General features: G+C 36.4%; 2 pseudogenes; both read left to right on the forward strand.

Moving 5' to 3' along the window:
- The window catches only part of LOC109093820, a 14,718-nt pseudogene extending 649 nt beyond the window's left edge, over window positions 1-14,069 (forward strand).
- LOC122145193 overlaps window positions 13,538-22,048 on the forward strand; it is a 19,347-nt pseudogene continuing 10,836 nt past the window's right edge.

Below are 22,048 nucleotides of genomic sequence, written 5' to 3' on the forward strand. Positions count from 1 at the left end.
GACACACTCGTTTAATGATTAAAGAACATATATATCTCATATCTGACATATCTATACTTTTAAATATTTACATAACATTTCAAAGTAGTTTGAATAAGTACAATTAAATTATTTTTGAAAGAAGATTTTTATGTTCACCAGTCAAAAACAGTAATATTTGTGAAGTAGTATTACACTTTAAAATATTTATGTATTATTATATATTAATTACTGAAAGGTGCTGTATGTAGGATTGAAACCGAGTGGTTGAACTAGGTTTTGCAGTCCAAATTCAAAATATTTGAGAGACTTGATGCACACGCAGGTTTCCAGATTGACGACACAAACAGGAACAAGCGCACTTGACAATGAATGAAATAAAATATGCTGTTTTCCGCCAACTGGCAATGTGCTGAAATAGAATTGGGTAACCTGGCAGTGGGTGGGTTTCACAAACCAAAACAAAGGCTGAAATTCCGGCCCGGAATGCACATATTCAAAGGAGAATTACTGTTGCATTGTTTTTCAGATAAGCAAGTGTTGACTGTTTCTTAAATATCTGCAAACATATTATGGTATTTTTATGCTTTAGTAGAGTCAAAATCTTACATACAGCACCTTTAAGATATAATAATAATTAATTATCTATTTTCTGTTTTAATATAGTTTGCATTGTTATTTTTTCTGTAATTGCAAAGCTGAATTTCAGTAGTCTTCTGTGTCTTGAAATGAACAGGTGTTTTTTGCTGCTGTCCCTTTAAGACTTCTGTGCATATGACCTCTGTTATGATTGGCTGACCTACTCTTGCTCAGTATAATCAAGGCCATTCCTTATGAACCTTTTTTGTTAGTTTCAAATAAATATTTAGCATAAAGTGGGAAAGGATTTTGCAATGCTGATGTTGAATGTATATACATCAAGCTCTCCTGTTTTCCATGATGTGTCCCAGTTTAATTTTAAGATTTACTCTTGTGTTGATTTTTGTGCTCAGGTGATAGACAAGTATCTGTCTGGTGGCATGTGTGGTCATGACCGTGAAGGGAGCCCCGTCTGGTATGATGTCATCGGACCTTTGGACCCTAAGGGTCTGATGCATTCGGTATCCAAGCAGGACTTAGTCAAGTCTAAAGTCAGAGACTGTGAGATTCTGCAGAAAGAGTGTGACTTACAGAGCGAACGGGTAGGTGTGCGGCTGTGAAAAGCGGCGAGGAATAGTTTTAGGTGTGAATGCAACGTTTCTTGAGGGAAAACAATACTTTTGTGAACAATTTTGAATGTAAAAGCATTGAAATATAATTTTTTTTTTACTATCACCATGTTCCTATAGACATTACTTGCATGCCATGTGACTATTAACCAACATCAGAGAACAGTAAATATGTGAACACATTGTTAAATTATTTAAACATTAGCCTAAATTCTCAGGGTGTACAGCAAATAAATATTTTACTTCTAAAGACTCCGGGGTGTTGTTTCAATCAAAACAAGTTGAGGCAAAAATCTAGGCAAAAGTTGCATAGTTTATTCCAGACTCAAAATGAACCCTCACTGAAGAACTGAATCATTTCATGGCTTTATGTGTGTATTTAATAGTTTATGTCTGTCTGCTTTCTCTTCCTTCCCTCTCAGTTGGGTAGGAACATTGAGGCAATTACTATGGTCTATGACTGTGAAGGTCTGGGAATGAAGCACTTATATAAGCCTGCTATAGAGACTTATGGAGAGGTGTGTTTTTTTTTTTTTTTTTTGTTTTTTTTTATTTTGTTGTTTTTTTTTTTTTTTTTTTTCTCGTTTATGTCTTTAATGTTCCTTCACAGGTTCTCACTATGTTTGAAGATAACTATCCAGAGGGACTCAAGAGGTTATTTGTCATTAAAGGTCAGTAGTATCTGCCAAACTTTGTCAGTTATTAATATGGTATATTTGCACACTTAGGAGTTATTTAGTAAGCAAAACATATTGTGCATACAGTATCACTATGATATACCGCTTTTGAAATCAGAATGTCAAGACTGTTTCTGTTGCAGCACCCAAACTGTTTCCTGTGGCTTACAATCTGGTGAAACATTTTTTGAGTGAGGACACTCGCCGTAAGGTCATCGTACTGGGATGTAAGTGAACACGCATATCTTAAAGCGCTAATGTCTTTTCAGGGTTCCTATGCAGTATGGAATTTGATTTTAGTAATATCCCGGTCTGGATAAGTATGGAAAAAAGAAAACCGAGTATGAAAAATATTTGTGTTTCTGGACTGTTGCCCCATATAAAGTTGGGAGTTTCTAAAAATAAATGTATCAGACAAGCAGAGTGCTTTTCATGTTTTTTGGAGTAGGCAGCCAGTGCTGTTAAACCTTTAGTGATTGAATTCAAGGTGCAAATTTTCATTCTGCAAAACTGTTTGTCTAACCAGTCTCTTTTGAACTTCACTAAATGAAAGCGTGTACGCATTCTGCCACCTCCGTCTTAATATACTGTACAACGCGACATACATTCAAATCATATTTTATCTCAGCGGTAGGACACTGCACTTTTTCACAATCACAAAAGTACATAAAAATACATTATTTGCATGTGCGCACACTAAAAAAAAAGTCTATCAAACAGTACCTAAATATTGGACTATGTTATCTTTCACAACTGATTGTGATAATAATGTCACTAAAAACACACAAGGTTTACATATAAACACAGTTGGTTATGTGAGAGTAAACAGTTGAGAGAAAAACGGATGCGTGCCTGTATATTAGATGTGTGTGTCTTAAAGTGACAGCAGACTAATTGTACTAAACGTGCTGCTGCTGGTCATTAAAGGGATAGTTCACCCAAAAATGAAAATTCTGTCATTATTTACCCACGCTCATGTTGTTCTAAACCTGTATTAATTTCATTTTTTTTGCTGAGCACAAAAGAAGATATTTTGAAGAATGTGGGTAACCAAACCGTTGCTGGTCCCCACTGACTTTGCTAGTATGGAAAAAATACTTTGGAAGTCACTGGGGACCAGCAACTCTTTGGTTACCCACATTCTTCAAAATAACTTTTGTGTTCAACAGAAGAAAGAAACTAACTTGAGATTGAGTACATAGTAGAAATAGTAGAAATTTCATTTTTGGCTGAACAATATTTCATAAATAGTATTAAAATTCGACTGTTCTCATGAATGTTATATTCTGACTATGTATGCTATTATGTTGCCAAATAATTGCTGTAATGTTATATGCATTAGGGGTGGGCGATATGGCAAAAATATCATATCACGATTTTTTTCAGGAAAATCACAGTTTATGATTTCATCACGATTCTTTGTCATGTTGTTTTTAGTATTTTGCAAGTGGTCTGAGCAGTACAGCCAAACTACTTTTCCTATTGTATTCTTCAAACTTTTTCAGAGAAATTCCCATACTGACCTGCAGTTTTCAGATCATTCAGCTAAATCTAAATGCATTTCGGTGGAAAGTGTTGCAAATATCTTTGGCTGACAGATTAGCTGGGGTGTTTCCTAAAGCAATAATCTGTGTTTTTCATCTTGATCATCTGCATACTGTATGTTTGACATCCTGTCAGTTACCATTGACTATAATTACAACTCATTCTTTGGGGTGTATAAACAAAAAACACGTGTTTACAGTAAATTACTTGCTACAGCTACTCCTGTTAAAAAATTCACTTGCTAATTCTCCATTTGAATTATTTGCAGTAAGTGTGTTTCCCGTTTTTGTGTTTAAACGCTGAGAGTCGAAATACTCAACAGAAGTGCATAGACATTAGGTTGAAAAATAAACCTAGAATATTCCTTTTAGAGGCTTGTTAGTACCCAAAGCACAGCTGCCATCCAGATGTTTGACATAAGTCATGTTTTCACATAAATGCATTTTATCATTAAGCTTCTTTGTCTGTCTCCTCAGCAAACTGGCAGGAGGTTTTACAGAAATACATTGACCCTGAAGAGCTCCCAGCGTACTATGGAGGCAAACTGACCGACCCTGACGGTGACCCCAGATGTAGAACCAGGGTGAGAAAGAAACAAAGAGCACTTATCATGCTAATGTTGCCTAAGTGATGTTGACTTGTTAACGAGGTAATGTTTAGCTGTAACTAAACCTAGATTTCTTCTTTCAGTTTAAATGGAATGACGCTACGAAAACCACATGAGAATTAGTCAGCAGTTTCCGTTTCATGAACCTTGAGGTCTAACCCATGTGCAAAACCGACTTTCTTGATTGACATAGAGCGTCCATCTCATATTTACTCTGAAATCAGTGGTGAAGTAATGTAGGATTCTTGATTTTAGAAATGTGAAGAATTTCTTAGTTTGATTGTTGATTGAACTGTCCTTACATCTGTGCTGAATTGCACTTAACATCGGAAATGAGCTAAAATGAGTAAAATACTAAGAGGTTTCAGAGAATGCATTTGGAATTAAGATAATTTTTTCATATCCAGTTATGTTTATATTTTCAAGTAGTTCTTGATTTAAGCATAAATCTATAGATAACAACATTTAGTAAGGTTTATTCTTGATTGATACCATAAAAAAGGAGGAAGAAAACTATAAATATTAATTAATTCTCTTTACAGTTTTGCATTTCATGTGCATTTATTTTTGTTTTCTATGGAAGCCCATTTCTGCCACCGAATACAAAAAAAGATAATTGCAACTTTTTATCTCTTAACATCTGTTAACCTCAAGTTAACTTCTCGCAGTTCTGTTTTTTTTTTTCAGAAGTGTTTGTCTCACAATTCTGTATTATATCTTGCAGTTCTAAGTTTAACTTTCCTCTCAGAATCTCAATAAAAAATATGAATGTTAAGATGTAAACTTAGAATTGCAAGAAAAATGTGTAAATTGTGAGATTAAAAAAGACAGTTACCTTTTTTATCTTGTGATGGAAACAAGCTTCCGTAGGTTTCAGTATGTTTAGATCTTTATTTAAATATTTATATAAAACGAAAACAAAAAAAGGTTAATAAATTTGACAGTGTTTATGCAGGGTCCAAAATTAACACTCACCAACCATTAAAAATTAGATTTTTTTAAATTGCAAAATAATTCATGGTTTAATTCACGATGTAAAAAAGATTGTAGAGATACAGTTGGAAAAAGAAAAAGACATTGACTGTTGCATGTACAAAAAAAGAGGACAATTTACCATCCGCAGTTTAGAAGTTTTTTCTTGTATTATCACAACTCTGGATCTTCATGTGGAGATAATGTTATGCTGTTAAACCACCAAAATGTATATGTGATGACCAAGGTCACAGTTTTATGACTATTGCATCACAGAAGGTTTCACTGGCTTGTGTATGATGCTATGAGAGACATCACAATCTGCTACAAATACATTTGGGAAATAGCTTAATTCCAGTTACCAAGTAATGTAAAATCCAGTTTCATAGCTAAGCGTTTATTTTGGACTGTTTGTATGTTGCTTGTTAGTGTCATAGAGAAATGCTTCACAGTTTCAACCTTCCATGGTCAGCACTTAATGTTTCGGAAAATAATTTTGATATAAGTACAATTCAATGCTGTGTTCAGCCCATATAAATTCATACAACCTTCTAACTAAATGTTCAAAGATTTGCAGTCCACCTGTTCCCTCCCTGCTCTGTGTTGCTTAGTTTAATGCTTTGGATTTGCTTATTCACCTATTTAGTTCAAACCTAAAGGAGCTTCTTGCTTATCCTTGCATCAGTAAACCCACATCATTTAGCAATACAGTATAGGAACATAGTAAGTCTGTTGCCTCTGACAACCTCTTATAAATGTATTTTTAGTGTCTAATAGTGTCTCAAATCAACAGAGGGGTGGAATAGCTGTCAAATGGTTGTTTATCTATATCGGTTTATGATTGCAAAACATTATACATTTCTTTATGATACACTTGGTACCATGTGGTGTAATCTGGACGAGAGCCTGTTGGATTGCTTCAGTGGTTATTGCATAAGCTAATTACGCGGTTGATCGGCTGGCAAGGTTGCAGCTTTGCAGCGCATGACATGACTAATCTTCCCCTCCAATCTGTCAAAGCATTGTGGATATGATTCTGTGTGTGATAAATCCTGAATGTGAAGAGCAAAGGGCTGTTATGACAGTCTGACAAATTGGCAGTCAAATCAGATAATAATTGTACTTTTTAATGAAATTATGTACACTATTTAGTTTCAGTGCTATTTATTCTGTAATATTTCGTATTTTTGTATCTAAATAATGCAGCAATTATTTAAAGATCACAAGTGTGACTATTTTTTAAAAGAATGGTTCACCCAAAAATTAAAATTTGCTGAAAATTTACTCACCCTCAAGCTGTCCAAGATGTAGTTTAGAGTTTGGTTCTTCAACGGAGCAAATTTTGGAGAAATGTAGCATTGCATCACATACTCACCAACAGATGCTCTGCAGTGAATGGGTGCCGTCAGAATGAGAGTCCAAAAAGCTGATAAAAACATCACAATAATCCACAAAACTCCAGTGCATCAATTAATGTCTTGTGAAAAGCTGCATGTTTGTAATCAACAAATACATCACTAATAGCTAATATATACACCTCTATCTGTAATATTGCTTAAGGCTGAGTAAATTTTCAACACTTTTTTATTTTTGAAACTATTCCTTTAAGACCATTTGGTCTTTTCTAATATTGTCCATGAATTATTTTTATATAGCAAGTGTCTCAAAAATCACAATAGAAAAAAAAAAATTTCGATCTAAAATCAGCAAAGACCACCACAGGGTTAAATTTCTGTTTCCAAAAATAATTCTGTGCTAGTGCAGATGTAGGATTTAAAACACCAATCACATTCAGAGTTCTGAACTGAGGCTTTTGTGTATGTATGTAGATACACAGGTAAAGCTGCTGCCCCCTTCAGGACTGGAAGTGCTAAAAAACCCCTCAGAAGACTTTGTGAACTCTCAAAGTGGACTGATATTTAGTTATTTAGTTACATATATTTATTAACTGTAATCCTTGGAGTCTTTGTTGGACTGTGATATCGCACAAGTCAAATAAATGTTTGTTTTCTGTGTTTAAAGCTAGAGAGCTGAACTGAAGGTTGTTTATTTTGTCTTAAAGAGAGGTAGAGTGCTTGTTTTTTTTTCCTTTTTTAAACTGTAAATGGATGGTTGTTTATTTGAATTTTAATTATGTTTTTTGAATTAATGAAAACCAGAGCACTTCCTTCATGGGAAAATCGCTAAAGGGAGACAGATGCAAGTACACAAGAAGGAGCTGTCTGTACTAATGAGCATAGATGGAGTCATTACATGTTTGAATGACATGTACTAATGAGCACAGATGGAGTCATTATTTGTTTGGTTTATGTTTTTTGTGTTTTTCAATTCAAATTTTTTTTGTTTTTTTTTTTGTTTTCTTTACACAAGGTTTTTATTGATTTTTGAGCTTATGAAAATAAATGAACATGAAAATGCCCAGTCTGTAATATTGCAGCATTTTCCTCTTTAAGCTTCATGGTAGAATACTCAAGCTATTTGTAGGATAATGACTCTCAAACAGTGCATGTAAAAGCAGTTTGTGTTCCTTATTAAAAGCCACTTTGATTCGGGCTGCTTTCCTGTCTGTTTTTTTCCTGTTTCCTTATTTTCCATAAGATGCTTTACTAACGTTAAAATGTCAGGCTTTTATCTTTCGCACTCATGATGCTTCTGTAAGTTTCATCTTCCTTTGTTTTATTCCTCCTGATTCATTATTACCAACTCATCTCAGCCAAGCACATGTTAAACAAAGGTTTCTCTGTTTTTTTTTTTTTCAGATTACGTTCGGATCAGAGATTCCCAAGACCTACTATGTTCGAGACTCCATTAAAGTGGACTAGAGCAGTCTGGATATTGGCCGCGGCTCATCTCCTCAGATGGAATTGCGCTACGTGGCACCAAACTGTGCGCTAAGGTTAGCAATCAGAGGAAACACAAAAACACCTTTTTTCTAATACAACACACAAAAACACTCTGAACGTGGTCATAGAGGTGGGAGTTTGCATGAACCAGTCAGTGATCATGACATCAAAGGTGCTGTAAACAGTTTTTTTAGGAAAACCATGCATAAAACTTTAGCTACCAAATCCTTATATGTCAAACTAGCTAACCAGCAACCCTCTACATGAGTCAGACATTTGGGTTTACTAACATTGGGTTGCAACAGGCCTGGGTTGGGATAGATTTGGGGTCTAATCTGATCATATGGACAAAACATTAAAAAGCAATTTCAGCTTAACCTGAATATTAAAGGGGCTGAACTGAGACACAAAGTTCCCTTGATCTTTTTGGACAATAAGAGGTCATTGTACAATAAAAACATTCTTGTAAGTTTCAGAACTCAAAACTTTTGTCATTAGTCTAAAAAACAGCTCAGGTGCTTTCAATAATTAGAATATCATCAAAAAAAGTTGATTTATTCCACACTAATTCCATTTTCAACAAAGTGAAACGTGTATACTAATATTCATTCATTACACCACAGACACTGATATACTTTCAATGTTTCTTTCTTTTAATTTTTGATGTTTATAAACTGACAACTGAGGAAAATCCCAACAATCAGTATCTCAGACAAAAAAAAAAATTTAGACAATATTGTGAAAAGGTTCAATATTGAAGACACCTGGTGCCACACGCTAATCAGCTAATTAACTCAAAACACCTGAAAAGGCCTGTAAATTGTCTCTCAGTCTAGTTTCTGTAAGGCTACCAATCATAGGGGAGACTGCTCTGAACTTGGACAGTTGTCCAAAAGCCGACCATTGACAGAAACCTTGCACAAGGAGGGCAAGACACAAAAGGTCATTGCAAAAGAGGCTGGCTGTGTTCACAGAGCTCTGTGTCTCCCAGCACATTAATAGAGAGGCGAAGGGAAGGAAATATGTGTATAAAAAAAGTGACAAGCATATGGATAAGTAAACCTCACCCGGAGAGATTGTGAAACAAAACCATTCAAAATGTGGGGAGAATCACAAAGAGTGGACTGCAGCTGTGGAGTCAGTTCTGTCAAGAACCACTACTGGCACAGACGTAGGCAAGACATGGGTTTCAGCTGTCGCATTCCTTGTGTCAAGCCACTCGTGAACAACGAGACAGCGGCCAGAAATGCTCTCGCTTCAAAAAAGGGACTGGACTTCTGCTAGGGTCCAAATTATGTTCTGTTCTGACTGAAAGCAAAATTTTGCATTTCCTTTGGAAATCAGGGTCCCAAGAGTCTGGAGGAAAGAGGAGAGCCACACCTCCACGTTGATTGAGGCCTCAGTGTAAAGTTTCCACACGTCAGTGATGGTGTGGGGTGCCATGTTCTCTGCTGGTGTTGGTCCACTGTGTTTTCTGAGGTCCAAGGTCAACGCAGGCGTGTATACCAAGAGAGTTTTAGAGCGCTTCATGCTTCCTGCTGCTGACCAACTTTGTGAGATGCAGATTTCATTTCCCAACAGGACTTGGCACACTGCACAACCAGTGCCAAAGCCTACCAGTACATGGTTTTTAAGGACCATGGGATCCCTGTTCTTAATAGGCCAGCAACTCCTCTGACCAGGACCCATAGAAGATCTTGGGTATGTGAAGAGGAAGATGCGATATGCCAGACCCAAGAATGCCAGACAAGAGCGGAAGGCCACTATCAGAGCAACCTGGGCTCTCATACACCGAGCAGTGCCACAGACTGATCGACCCATGCCCCGCCGCATTGCTGCAGTAATTCAGGCCAAAACCACAAAAGGAGCTCCAACTAGTATTCTGAGGTGTACAGGCACATACTTTTCCATGTTCAGACTTTTTCATTGGCCAAGAATTTCTAAAATATCCTTTCTTGGTATTGGTCTTAAGTCATATCTAATTTTATGAGATACTGAATTGGATTTTCAAGTGAGTTGTCAGTTATAAACATTCAAAATTAAAAGAAATAAACTTGAAATATATCAGGCTGTGTGTAATGGAAGAATATAATATACAAGTTTCACTTTTGATAGGAATTAGTGAAATCAAACTTTGATGCTATTCTACTTATAGCCAGCACCTGTATATTAAAGGCAGTCAGTCTGCCAAAACATTGTCTATATGTAATAGTGTCGGATAAGCACCGCCTCCGCAGAAGAGCAACACCTGCTTCCTACATTGCTGCTGTTTAGCACCGCCACCGATGTGAGTTATTAGGTTTATGAGAGAGTTGTTATAAGTTTTTGAAACTAAACCACAGCTGATCAACTCTATGAGGAATGACGCGTCAACCATACACAACTATTAAGCCAATCATAGCAGCGAGTAGTATTGCTTCTGAATCTGCCAAGTCTATTCAAACAGAGCGTTCTGATGAGGCGGGGTTTACAGGGCCTTTTGAAAAATGAACCTTTGACCTATGAAATAATAATAAAATGTTATAAATGATTAATTATTGAGGTTTATTCATTATATGAGTATAGACATCTGGTATCGCGTCTATTAGCTCACATCGCAGGGAGCTCAGTTTTATGTGTGTGATGCTCCACTCTCTTCTTCAGATGGCAGTTCACTGCGAGGGTGCCCATATAGGTTTTCGGTGTCTTATAAGAAAGAAGAAGATGGGAGAGTGGATGAAGGCCAGTGAAATGAAGGAATTGTGCCAACATGAGCGTTACAACGAACACATGGTACCCGAGGAGCGGATCCCTCACCTGCCCAGAAACAGGAGTGTTAGTAGGTACAGACTTTATGTCTTATCACCACTTGAGCATTAAAGGTGCATGTGGATTTACTGAATTTTGTACATACAGCATCTTCCAAGTCCAAAACAGTCAGCTTCATCAGTGGACGTTCTCCTACCTGTCAAGTCAACCAATCACAGAAGCTAGAAACTGTGGCAAATAATAAATTGAGATTATGAAAATGGTTGGGAAACTCGTGCTCTGAAGCATAACAAAAACCAAATGGACATCTTCTACCGTCTCTATGCGTTCTATAAAATGAAAATATTAGAATGTCAGTGCTATCCCTTTCCCGAAAAAGGCGAGTATGTAACATTAAGTGAAACTGACTAATCACTGCATTAAAAATGGTGGGATGAAATTTACTCTTCAGTGATCGATGTGCAATGACAGACTGTTTGATTCCACCGATAAATCTGGATCTGACTTCGATTTATTTGTTTCTATAAGATAAAGCTGTTATCAAGTTGATGTATCATATATTAATGAAGCGTGAGCTTATCAGTGAGCTGTGGTTTATCAAATATAACAGCTGTGTGTTGCAAATTACTAGACTGAAACTGTCTTGGTATGTATTATTTGAGCTTACCCTTGTGTAACCTCTTTATGATTGCCTTAACCCGTGTTCTTTATCTGTTTAGTTCCTTTTGATCATGAATTTATTTAGATAATGAGTCGGCACAGTTCTCCCTCAGAATGTTGTTAGATGTTAAATTATTTCCTACTTTTATGTTGTTGACGCACACAAATTTATGAAACTTTAGTTGTAATTTGTTTTTATGTTGATTTTTTCTTGATGCAGAGTATGATGTTGACGTCATGGGTGGGTTGCATTTTTTTAATCCTTTTTTTTTAATTTAATTTAACAAATTGATTTTATACCTCGGGTCCTTGTGTTTACAATAACAGTGCCAGTATTTGTTTCCAGCAACATGCATCTGTTCTGTAATTGGTGGGTTGCATTTTTTGAAGTATTTGTTTCCAGCAACATGCATCTGTTCTGTTTATAAGTGATATTGTATTGATTTTGATTAATTAGCTAATTAAATATATACATTACAATAGCAAAAACAATCAGTTTTTCTGATCTATATTTATGCATACTTTTAAACGAGTGTTTAACAGTCAGTTCCCATGCACAGACTAAATCTACTCTTAAAATGATTTGGGAGGAGGGTGGGGGGAGATCAATGTGTGAGGTAGCTGTATTAATGTATAGTTGATGTCTCCATCTGTTGGTGAAGCATGTAAATTCTTCATAATGAGGTCAGATGTTACACCTTTGCCCATTAGAAGGTGCTATTAAAATGGAAATCTGTGTATAATAAACTAACACACACAAGTGCATTCACGCACATAGACACTCAGTTTAAATTTTAATAATATTTCACAATATGAGTGTGAATAGTTATAAGTCTGCACTTTAATTTTTGATAATAAAATAAAAATACAGCCTTGGTGGGCATACGAGACTTATTCTTCCGTTTAAGTTTAGAAGTCTTTGTGGTGCTTAAACAGTAATCTATTATATTAATTTAAAAAAATAATAAGAAAAGAAGAAAGGCTCTTAAGCCCACCAAAGCTGTTTTTTTCAAAAAATACAATAAAAACATTACTATTGTGAACTTCACAAGTTACATAAAAAGTCACATACACGTTACATAAAAAGGTAGATTGATCTAATCTGAATATGAAAAAGTAAGATTGATTACCACAAAGTGCCAAAAACTATAGAAGGTCAAATTGAATTTTCAGTCTAATAATTAGTGCTGTCAAACGATTAATCACATCCAAAATAAAAGTTTTTGTTTACATATGTGTAAGTACTGTGTATATTTATTATGTACACATGCATGTGTATATTTAAGAAAAATATGGTATGTTTATATATTAAATATAAAATATAATTTATATGAATATAAATACGAGTAAATACATGTATCAAAACCTACTGTATGTGTGTGTATTTATATTTATAATAAATATACATAGTACATGCACATGTATTAAGACACGTATTATGTACATATGATGCAAAAAACAAACGTATTTTGGATGTGATTAATCACAATTAATCGTTTGACAGCACCAAATCTAATCTATGCTAATTTGTGTTAAAGAAATATTTCTTGTCATTAGGCTATCAGTGTTTAAAAGAACGTTGTACTGCTTAATACTTTGTGGAAACACATTTTTAAATAATTCTCTGATCAATTTAAAGTTCAAACGAACAGCATTTATTTGAAATATACATTTTTGTAACATTATAAATGTCTTTACTGTCACTTTTGATCAATTTAATGCGTTCTTCGTGAATACAAACAATGGTTTCTTTCAAGAAAAAAAAAGAAAAGAAGAAGACACCACCAGTAAAGTAAAAACAACTGCTTTCGGTCGCGTTTTTCAGACAGGCGTCGCGACGGCCTCCCTCTAGGGGTCCTCTAGGTGGAGACTGGATTTTTCAAGCATTTATTCTTATTTTCTGTGCCCCGTGATGGCACGTGTACACGTTGAATGAATATTTTATCAACCGAACGTGTTTATTGTACAAAATATGGACAAATTATTAAATAAAAGAATACGAAAATACCTAAAATCGGATTATAAATGTTATGACGGAGCACGGGTGACACCCAGCGGATATTTTTGGTATTACACCTCTTGGGGTCCACAGTAGGTGGAGAATTTATTCTTTTCTCCTTTTTTATCTCTTTTATTTAATGTAATTAAAAAATAAAACATTAAGCACACTATGTGGTCTTTGTCTGCAGCATAAAGCTATTGAATGCTGCTTTTAGGCTTTTTGTTATGCTTTTATTTTGTACATAGAATTTAGCTTGATACGACAAGCGACCTCAAGTTTTGATCAGGCATTTAAAGCAGCCACCGCCTGGGTCCTAAAGGAGACCCGATCACGGGTGGAGACTCGATTTGTCGCGACGGCAGCAGCAGCAGCAGCTTCATTCTCAGGTCGGGAAACTGACAACAAGCGAACAGTAAAAAACCAGAGAAATCTGCATCCATCCTGCCGAGTTTCTCTATCCAGTGGAAATATATCGATATATTTGATCTGAAGCGACAGTCGTACGTTCAATCGGTGAGTTATTAGCGCGCTCTGTGCGGTTATTCGCGGGTTTGGGGCTGATTTGTCGCAGGATGTCTCAGTGTTTGTGTCGCTTTGTTCTGAGCAGCAGCCATTTTTAATCGGCTCTCACATCAACAAGTCCCCAGAACCCCCTCATTAACGCATTGATTACTCATTATACCAGCCGATGTTAATCAAACACCCGCGCTGCTGCGCTTTGTGTCCCGGTTTGAAGCTCGTTTGTCGGATCTGCTGGAGTTTATACAACAGAAGCGGCTCGAGGCTAATGTCAGTAGCATTGCTAAAGACCTCATGAAGTCCCTGTGAAAATCGCTCACGTTATATTAAATGTCGTTATTTATCAGCTCTCCTGCTCGTGTTTACAACCTCTAGTGTGTGTGAACGTGTTGATTTCGGTGTGTGTGTGAAATGAGCGGTTTGTTTAATAATCAAGCTGAATAGCCTCTGTTTACATCTCATGCTAACTGTACGTTCACGGATGTGTTAGCTTCGTTTAGCCTGGCATCAAAACGTTTCGTACTATATATTATTACATCACATTGATTTAATAACAATCGTTTGTAAGAGCTCACAGTTAATGTGTCAGTATTTCTCGGGGTTTTCTCGTGAAGTCTTACTGATGTGTATTACTCATGAGAGCAGATTTTATATCTCTGTCATGATGAATCTGAGTTTGGTACTGATGATGGTGGTCTTTTAGAAGTGTGCGAGCAGAGCATCAGCCATTTTTGCAATTATACAAACAAGTACTGAGTAATATTAACAACATGCACTTATTGTAGGGTGAGTATTTGGTTCAGTTTTAGCTGCTTGTGATTATGCATTTTTTGTTATCAGTATATTAAAGATTCGTAACCTGAAAAAGACAATGTAAAGTGAAGTGTAAACTTTACGTTGAGTTGAGTAAATGGCTCAAAAATAAAAATCGGCAAAAAGTGTCCTCACCCTCAGGCCGTCCAAGATGAAGTTTGTTTCTTCTTAGGAAGAGATATGGAGACATTTAGCACTTGCTCAGCAATGGATCCTCTGTAGTGAATGGGTGCCGTCAGAATGAGAGTCCAAACAGCTGAAAAAAACATCACTATAATACACAAGTAATCCACTGCACTCCAGTCCATCAGTTAATTGTCTTGTGAAGCCAAAAGTTTAAGTGTTTCTGAGAAACAAATCCATCATGAAGGCGTTTTTTAACTTCAAACTGTTGCTTCCAGCAAAAATATGAGTCTCCAGTCAAAATGTGGTCTGAATCAGGAGAAAAATCTGCACAGATCAAAAAAACTGTTTATAGGCCAAAAACAGCTCTAAATATATATATGGGTGGATTTTGAGGTGATAGACAACAGGGGATGGACTTTTTTCACTGGAGGAAGCTATGGTCATGTTATGGATCATTTTAGCTAGAAGCAATGGTTTGAAGTTAAAAACGCCTTCATGATGAATTTGTTTCTTACAAACACACAGCTTTTGGCTTCACAAGACGTTAACTGATGGAAAGGAGTGGTGTGGATTATTGTGATGTTTTTATCAACTGTTTGGATTCTGACGGCACCCTTATGTAATTTTAGTGTGTTTGGTTTTCTTTCTTCTGTGGAACACAAAGGTAAGATGTTACGTAGATGTTCATGTTGCTCTTTTACTCACAGTGAAAGCATTTTATTGCAGTTACAGAAATGGCATACTTCAGGATGTCTTGTTGAACATGAATATTTCCCTCCTGTAGAGCTCATGCATGTTATTCTAGGTCCCTGTCGCTGGTGTGCATCCAGCAGTGAGTCGTAGTGTTTCCATGTTCTCACTGAGACAGCGGGACACTTCAGTTGTGTCATGTGAATGATGATTTCAGCTTCATCTCCATTCCAAGACTGTCTGAATGATTTTTTTTGAGTCATTATTCTGTCCAAGATTGTGTTATGTTGTTGTTTGAAATATGTCTGAGCCGCATCCTCTAGTGTCCGGATGGAAAGCTGATGTTTCTGTGGCATAGAAATGATTATTCATCACAGTTCAGAGGATGTGTTGGAGAGACGTTGGTTCTTATGCTAACAATCGTGTGATTGTGTGTGTTTCTCCACAGAAACAGACGGTACTGAGAAAGAGGTGCAAAGAAAAATTTCCATACTCGATGACATTACATCGCAATGTCCGATCGTTTGGGGCAAATAACCAAGTCCAAGGATGGGAAAAGCAAGTATTCATCACTCAGCCTATTTGACAAGTACAAAGGGAAGTCAATAGAAACTCAGAAAACCACAGGTGAGACTCAAGCACTCTATATTCAAGTGTTTGTGGAATTGGTGCAGACAGACTGCTATGTAAATCTGATTTCATAGAGCCATGCTTTAAATCTCAGATCGCTTTTGCATGTTCAGATGTGTCCCACCATGTGTAGTAACACCAGAGCAGCAGCAGATAACCGTATGTGTGTGTTAACCATAATGTGCCAGTATTTGTGACGTATGTGATGTTTTCCCTTTATGTGTCACTGATTTCACACCTCTCTCTCTCTCTCTCTCTCTCTCTCTCTCTCTCTCTCTCTCTCTCTCTCTCTCTCTCTCTCTGTCACCTGCAGTTGTTGCACGACATGGCTTACAGAGTCTTGGCAAAGTGGCCGCTGCCCGGCGCATGCCCCCTCCCGCTCACCTGCCGAGTCTGAAGTCTGAGAGTAAAGGAAACGATCCCAACGTGATTATCGTGCCCAAAGACGGTACAGGATGGGCAAACAAGCAGGATCAACACGATCCAAAGAGGTCAGAGAAAATGTTGCTGCGGCATCAGCACTGCTGTCCATCACGCTCACTAAAACGTCTCTGTGTGTGAAGTGAACTGAAGGACAGATTGTGAGCCGTAGAGTGTTTTTTGTGTCTGTGTGTGTCGTTGTACAGCAGACACTGATTGTGTCGTGCAGAGCAGCTTATAACAAGAAAGGCATGTGTGCAGAAAGAAAAAGAGATGCTCATCAAAGTGTTGGTGGCGTGTGAGTGTTTGGAGTTAATGAGGACGTTACAGTCACACTGTGCTGCTGTGAGTTTGTCTTATCCAGACTAAAGAAACTCAATTAAAATGCGTTGTTAATGCTGTAGTCCAGCTAAAATTGTTTCAGCAGTAATTTTTAATCTTCAATTACACATCATGCTGCATACATGCAAAAACTTGATGCAGGGCTCAGTAGTCTGAATGTTTAACTCACGTTTGTGGCTAAAAATAGAGGCTTGCAAATAAAGAAAAGTCCTAATGGGTCAAAATTCAGTTTGTAATGTAATGTAAATTATGGTCATAAAGTCTTAAAAATCTCAAATGGTATAACAAATGTTTATTTTCAAGAGGTCTTAAAAGGATACTTCACCCAAAAATGAAAATTCTGTCATTAGTTACTCACCCTCACGTCGTTCTAATCCCGTAAAACCTCTGTTTATCTACAGAACACAAATTAAGATATTTTTGATTAATTCTGAGAGCTCTCTGAACCTCCCATAGACAGCAATGTAATTACCGTGATCAAGTTCCAGGAGATCGGTAAAATAATCAGGGGCATCAGGGGTTCAACCGTAATTTTATGTACGCAAAGAAAACAAAAATGATTTATTCAACAATTTGTCTCCTCCACGTCACCCTGGTGTCATTTTGGAGAATAGCCACTGAGCATAAACAGTGTATGTTATTCTGTGTCAGCTGTGTCACACGGATACATTGTTTTCATTCAAATCAAAGCGTAATCAACGTAAAAACTTGTATCCTTTAAGAATGTCGCGATTAAAGTAAAATGAATGAAAAGTGTATATTGCGGCATATGTTTATAACAAATCCCAAAACATTTTGTGTTGAGTGCAGATAAGTCACCAGTGAGGAAAATTCCGCAAAACGCTACAGTTGTGTTCAGTTCATGTGATCACTGAATGCATTCTTCACTCTCTCGAATACTGTTGTCATAAACGACAGTGCAGAAACGATGTAAACCAGAAATTCACTTTGCGGTTTGGACCGCGATATTCAGTGAGTTCATGCTAGATTGACCCAACCGTTTGGGTCCGAACGTTTATTGCTCTTTTTCAGTATTTTTTTTTTTTTTTTTTATCCTAAAATGAATAACAATGTTTTTCATGCTACTAAAAAAACCAGTGTAAAGAATGAATATGACACGTCTTTCCCCCACACAAAAACTTAATCGACATTAATCGTCATGGACCTTTATCACAGCGGAATTGATTACCGGAAGTGCCCGTCGAAGCAGTGTATCGATTCTTCTGGTAATCACCTAGTTGAATGAGCATCTGCAGGATGATTTCAAAATCAGAGACAGGCGAAGCGATATTCTGATGATTACTGTGCACAGAATTGTCCAAACTCAACGGAACTTGTAGTTGTAATCCAGCGTAACGTTACCGATTTCACCACACTGTGTCAGAGCTTGTTTAAATAGTGACTGCGATGCTGCATTGTGTGTGAGACCTGATGAATAAGATCAGAATGAACATATTTATTAACTTGTATTAAATTTTAGTCGCTATTGTTATTTTTCATTCACAGTATGTAGTCAACATATGTTTGCCAAATTCTTAAAGGGGTCATATGTTGCGATTTCAATTTTTCCTTTCTCTTTGGAGTATTACAAGCTCTTGGTGCATAAAGAAGATCTGTAAAGTTGCAAAGACTATAGTCTTTATATTTGGAGTGTTGTTATTTATTGGTGTTTAGAGTTGTTCTTTAAATTTTAAAAGGTTTAATTATGAAGGTTTCCCATGTCTACGTCATGATGTGGGGAAAATTTGCGTAACGTTGCCCAAATGTTCACGCAAAGAAAGAATGCATAACTTTTATTCTCTCTGTTGCCGCCGGCGCCATGTTGTGGAGATGCTGTGTGTTTCATAGTGAAAGCGAAAATACAGTGTTTGGCCTTCCAAAAGAGGACACAACTAGAAATCAGTGGTTCAGCATTGTTCCAGAACAGTTCAACTACGGCTGCACAATTATGACAAGAATCATACCCCCTCTTTCTCGCTCTCATAATTGTCTATTATTTCCTTGAAATTGTAATTGCGATTTATTAATTACGATTATCAGAATTTAGATTAAATTATGTTTATACCATTGTTTGATGAAACTGCATGCCATATTTTTATATGAAAATAAACAAGCTGAAGACACTCTAACTGAAAAACTTAGTTTTTCTATAGTATTAAGCCTCAAATGTCAACTATACATCAGATTGGTTTCTTCTTTAAATTATAAAAAAGTACAAATTTGAATGGTATTATAATGTTATACTGAAATTAAAATAATGGGAAAAAACTTAAAAATGCATCTTTACCACGCAGAATAACATAAGTGGACTCTGAAAGATTAATTGCCTTTTTTAAAGATTTCGTAATTGTGGCATCCATAATTGTAATCGCGATTAGAAATTTGATTAATTTTGCAGCCCTAAGTTCAACCCAAATATTCAGATGTGTGCAGCGCATTTTGCATAGGATGAGGACTGTTGCCTGTGAGTAGCCTACAATGCTGGTGTCAGTTTCTATAAAGTGCAGCAGTTCTAACTTTGCAAGGACAGTCTGGCACTTATGACTCAGTCTTTAAGTACATTTTCATATTTGAATAATTTCCCACTCATGATTCAAATGTGAGTTTTTGAGCAGCGTAAAGTAGCGCTTGTTTGTTTGTCGTTTTTCTCCGATCACAAATGCAGACATGGTTTTATGTTTATGCAGCACCTGTGACATTACAAATGGAAATCAGAAAAAATAAGATAAAACATGGTTACTACATATTTACTATAGTAAAACCATAGTAAAAATTTTTTTAAGGGTGTTTATCAGTCAAATTCATTTAAAAAATGTTAACACACATGAAATAAGATCAGTAAGAGAAAAACATTAATGAGAAGATGAATTTGACTGCAGCAGGTTAGTTGGGAAATTAATTTATTTATTCAGATGGCACATTTGGAAGGGAAATGTATTAATAGGAACATTTCAGCAGCTGATATGAGATGTAGGCCTAAACATCCTCAGTTTCAAAATGCATACTCTACGCGAACGTGCTCCCATGTGATATTTTAGAAGGACCTTAATTCATCCCACCACATCTCCTGTGTGTTGTGTCGGTAAATCGTGAAAACTGAGACTGTGTGTCGTTTTTAGAATAAAACAACTCCAGTAACGCCAGCGAAAAAGAGGATTCTCCCATTAGTTTTGACTGCATTGTTTTGATGTACCTTTTCTTAAAAAGAGTTTAAAGACTGGAATGTGAGGTTTATTACTTTATTAAACTTCATTTATTTGTGAAAAATCTGTTTTTGAACTGCAAATACTGGTGTTGTTTTTTTTTTTTTTTTTTTTTTTTTTTTTTTTTTTAAATAGTTTTTTTTTATGGTACCAGGATGCTAGTACTACGCATGCTAATAAGCAAATAGTTAATATTGACCGTATACAGTGCCCTCCATAAGTATTGGGACGTTAAGGACAAAATTGCTCTGTTTGCTGTGGAGCCAAGAAATCTTAAATGATTAAGATGAATATGAGACAAAACTACAGCATTTTATTATTGGATGATTCAACACATAGATGTTTTACCATTTAAGAGTATCAGCACTTTTAGAGTTTCACCCCCCATCTGATGTGAGTATAAGTATTGGGACAGTTGGCTTACGGGTCTTTCTGAGTGATCAGCTGTGTCCTGATGCATTAATTCCAATATTAAAAGCAGGAAAAGTGTCATATCAGATATATCCATTGCTTCTGCATTCTGAGTCTTGCATTTGATGATGACACACACAAACCAGGATGAAGATGAGGGAGCTGTCTTTGAGAGGAAAAAAGAACCCTAAAATAACTATGTAAAATCACCAACAACCTCCAGGTGATGGTTTTAAAATCTAATGTCCGCAGTAGACTGACACAGAATTACAGAGGCTACACAGCAAGATGCAAACCTCTGATCAGCATCACAAATAGAAAGGCAAGATTAGAGTTTGCATAAAGCACAAAGGTGAGCCAGTAGAGTTTTGGAATGGAGTTTTATGGGCAGATGAGACAAAGATGAACCTTTATCTGTGTGATGGGAAAGCAAAAGTGTGGAGAGGAAAAAAAAAAGGAAATGCAAATGATCCTGAGCATACAATCTCACCTGTGAAGCATGGTGGAGGTGTGTCAACTTTATTGAAGACTTAATGAATGATGGTGACAGCAGAATGAATGCAGAAGTGTACAAAAACATCTTGGCTACCAGTGTTCAAGAAAATGCCACTTGGCTCATCAGAAAGTGCTTCATATTTCAGCAGGAAAAGACCCAAAACACTCTGCCAATTCAGTCAAGGAGTTTATCAGGGCAAAGAAATGAAAGGTTTTAGATGGCCCAAGTCTATCTTCAGATTGAAATCTTATTGAACATCCAGCTGAAGAGGAGACTAATAAGCAGGAACTCCCCAAAACTGGGAAAAGCTTTTCAAAGGATGAGACCAAGAGTCTGGTGATGTCTGTGGGTTGCAGACACTCTGTTGTGTTTGCAATTAAGGGGTTTGTAACTAAATATTAGCTTTTAAATATCTACATTTGCTTTGTTCAATTGTCCCAATACTTATGCTTGCATCAGATAGAGGGATCAAACACTTCAAGTGCTGTCCTTTTTATTCGGTAAAACGTGTGTTGAAAAGGCTAATAATAAAATGACTTTTTGACTCTTATTCTTCAAATGTCTTGGCTCCACAGCAAACTAATCAATTCAGTCACTACTGTCCCAATGCTTAAAGAGGGCACTGTATATACACACAGAGTTCAAAATATGCCTATAAATAATTAGTTTAAAGCAGAAGTATTTAAAAACCTAGTTTACTTTTTGTTAAATGTGAGAATTTTGCTTCTAGATGTGTCCTTGTATACACCTCTAAGAAATTATTTGGCACATTATTTGATCAATTTTAACCATGCCCCTAAAATCTTTTTTAACGTGTTCTTGAATTGTTCAACTTGGGAGCACATAGGGCAAAATTTTTTATTGAATAAAAAAAGCACTAAGTTCTGATGCATCTCTATTAGTACTGCACAAGACAAGTAAACAGACGGAGTCGCAATCTTCAGTGTGTGTTGTTATCTGTGCTACATTTTTGAAGGTCAGTTCATACGGAAGAAATGACCATGGACGTCATGCTCAAAGGCTTAGATCTGCAGTGAGGTGTACGCTTCCTTTGAGAGAGTTCTTTTTTTTTTTTCTTTTTTATCCACGTGCTGTAACTGAGTGATGTATGCAGTCATGTGAAATCTTTTGCTGGTTATTTAAATACGTACTTTGTT

Source organism: Cyprinus carpio, chromosome A5 (genome assembly GCF_018340385.1).
Source record: "Cyprinus carpio isolate SPL01 chromosome A5, ASM1834038v1, whole genome shotgun sequence".
Classification (NCBI taxonomy): Eukaryota; Metazoa; Chordata; class Actinopteri; order Cypriniformes; family Cyprinidae; genus Cyprinus; species Cyprinus carpio.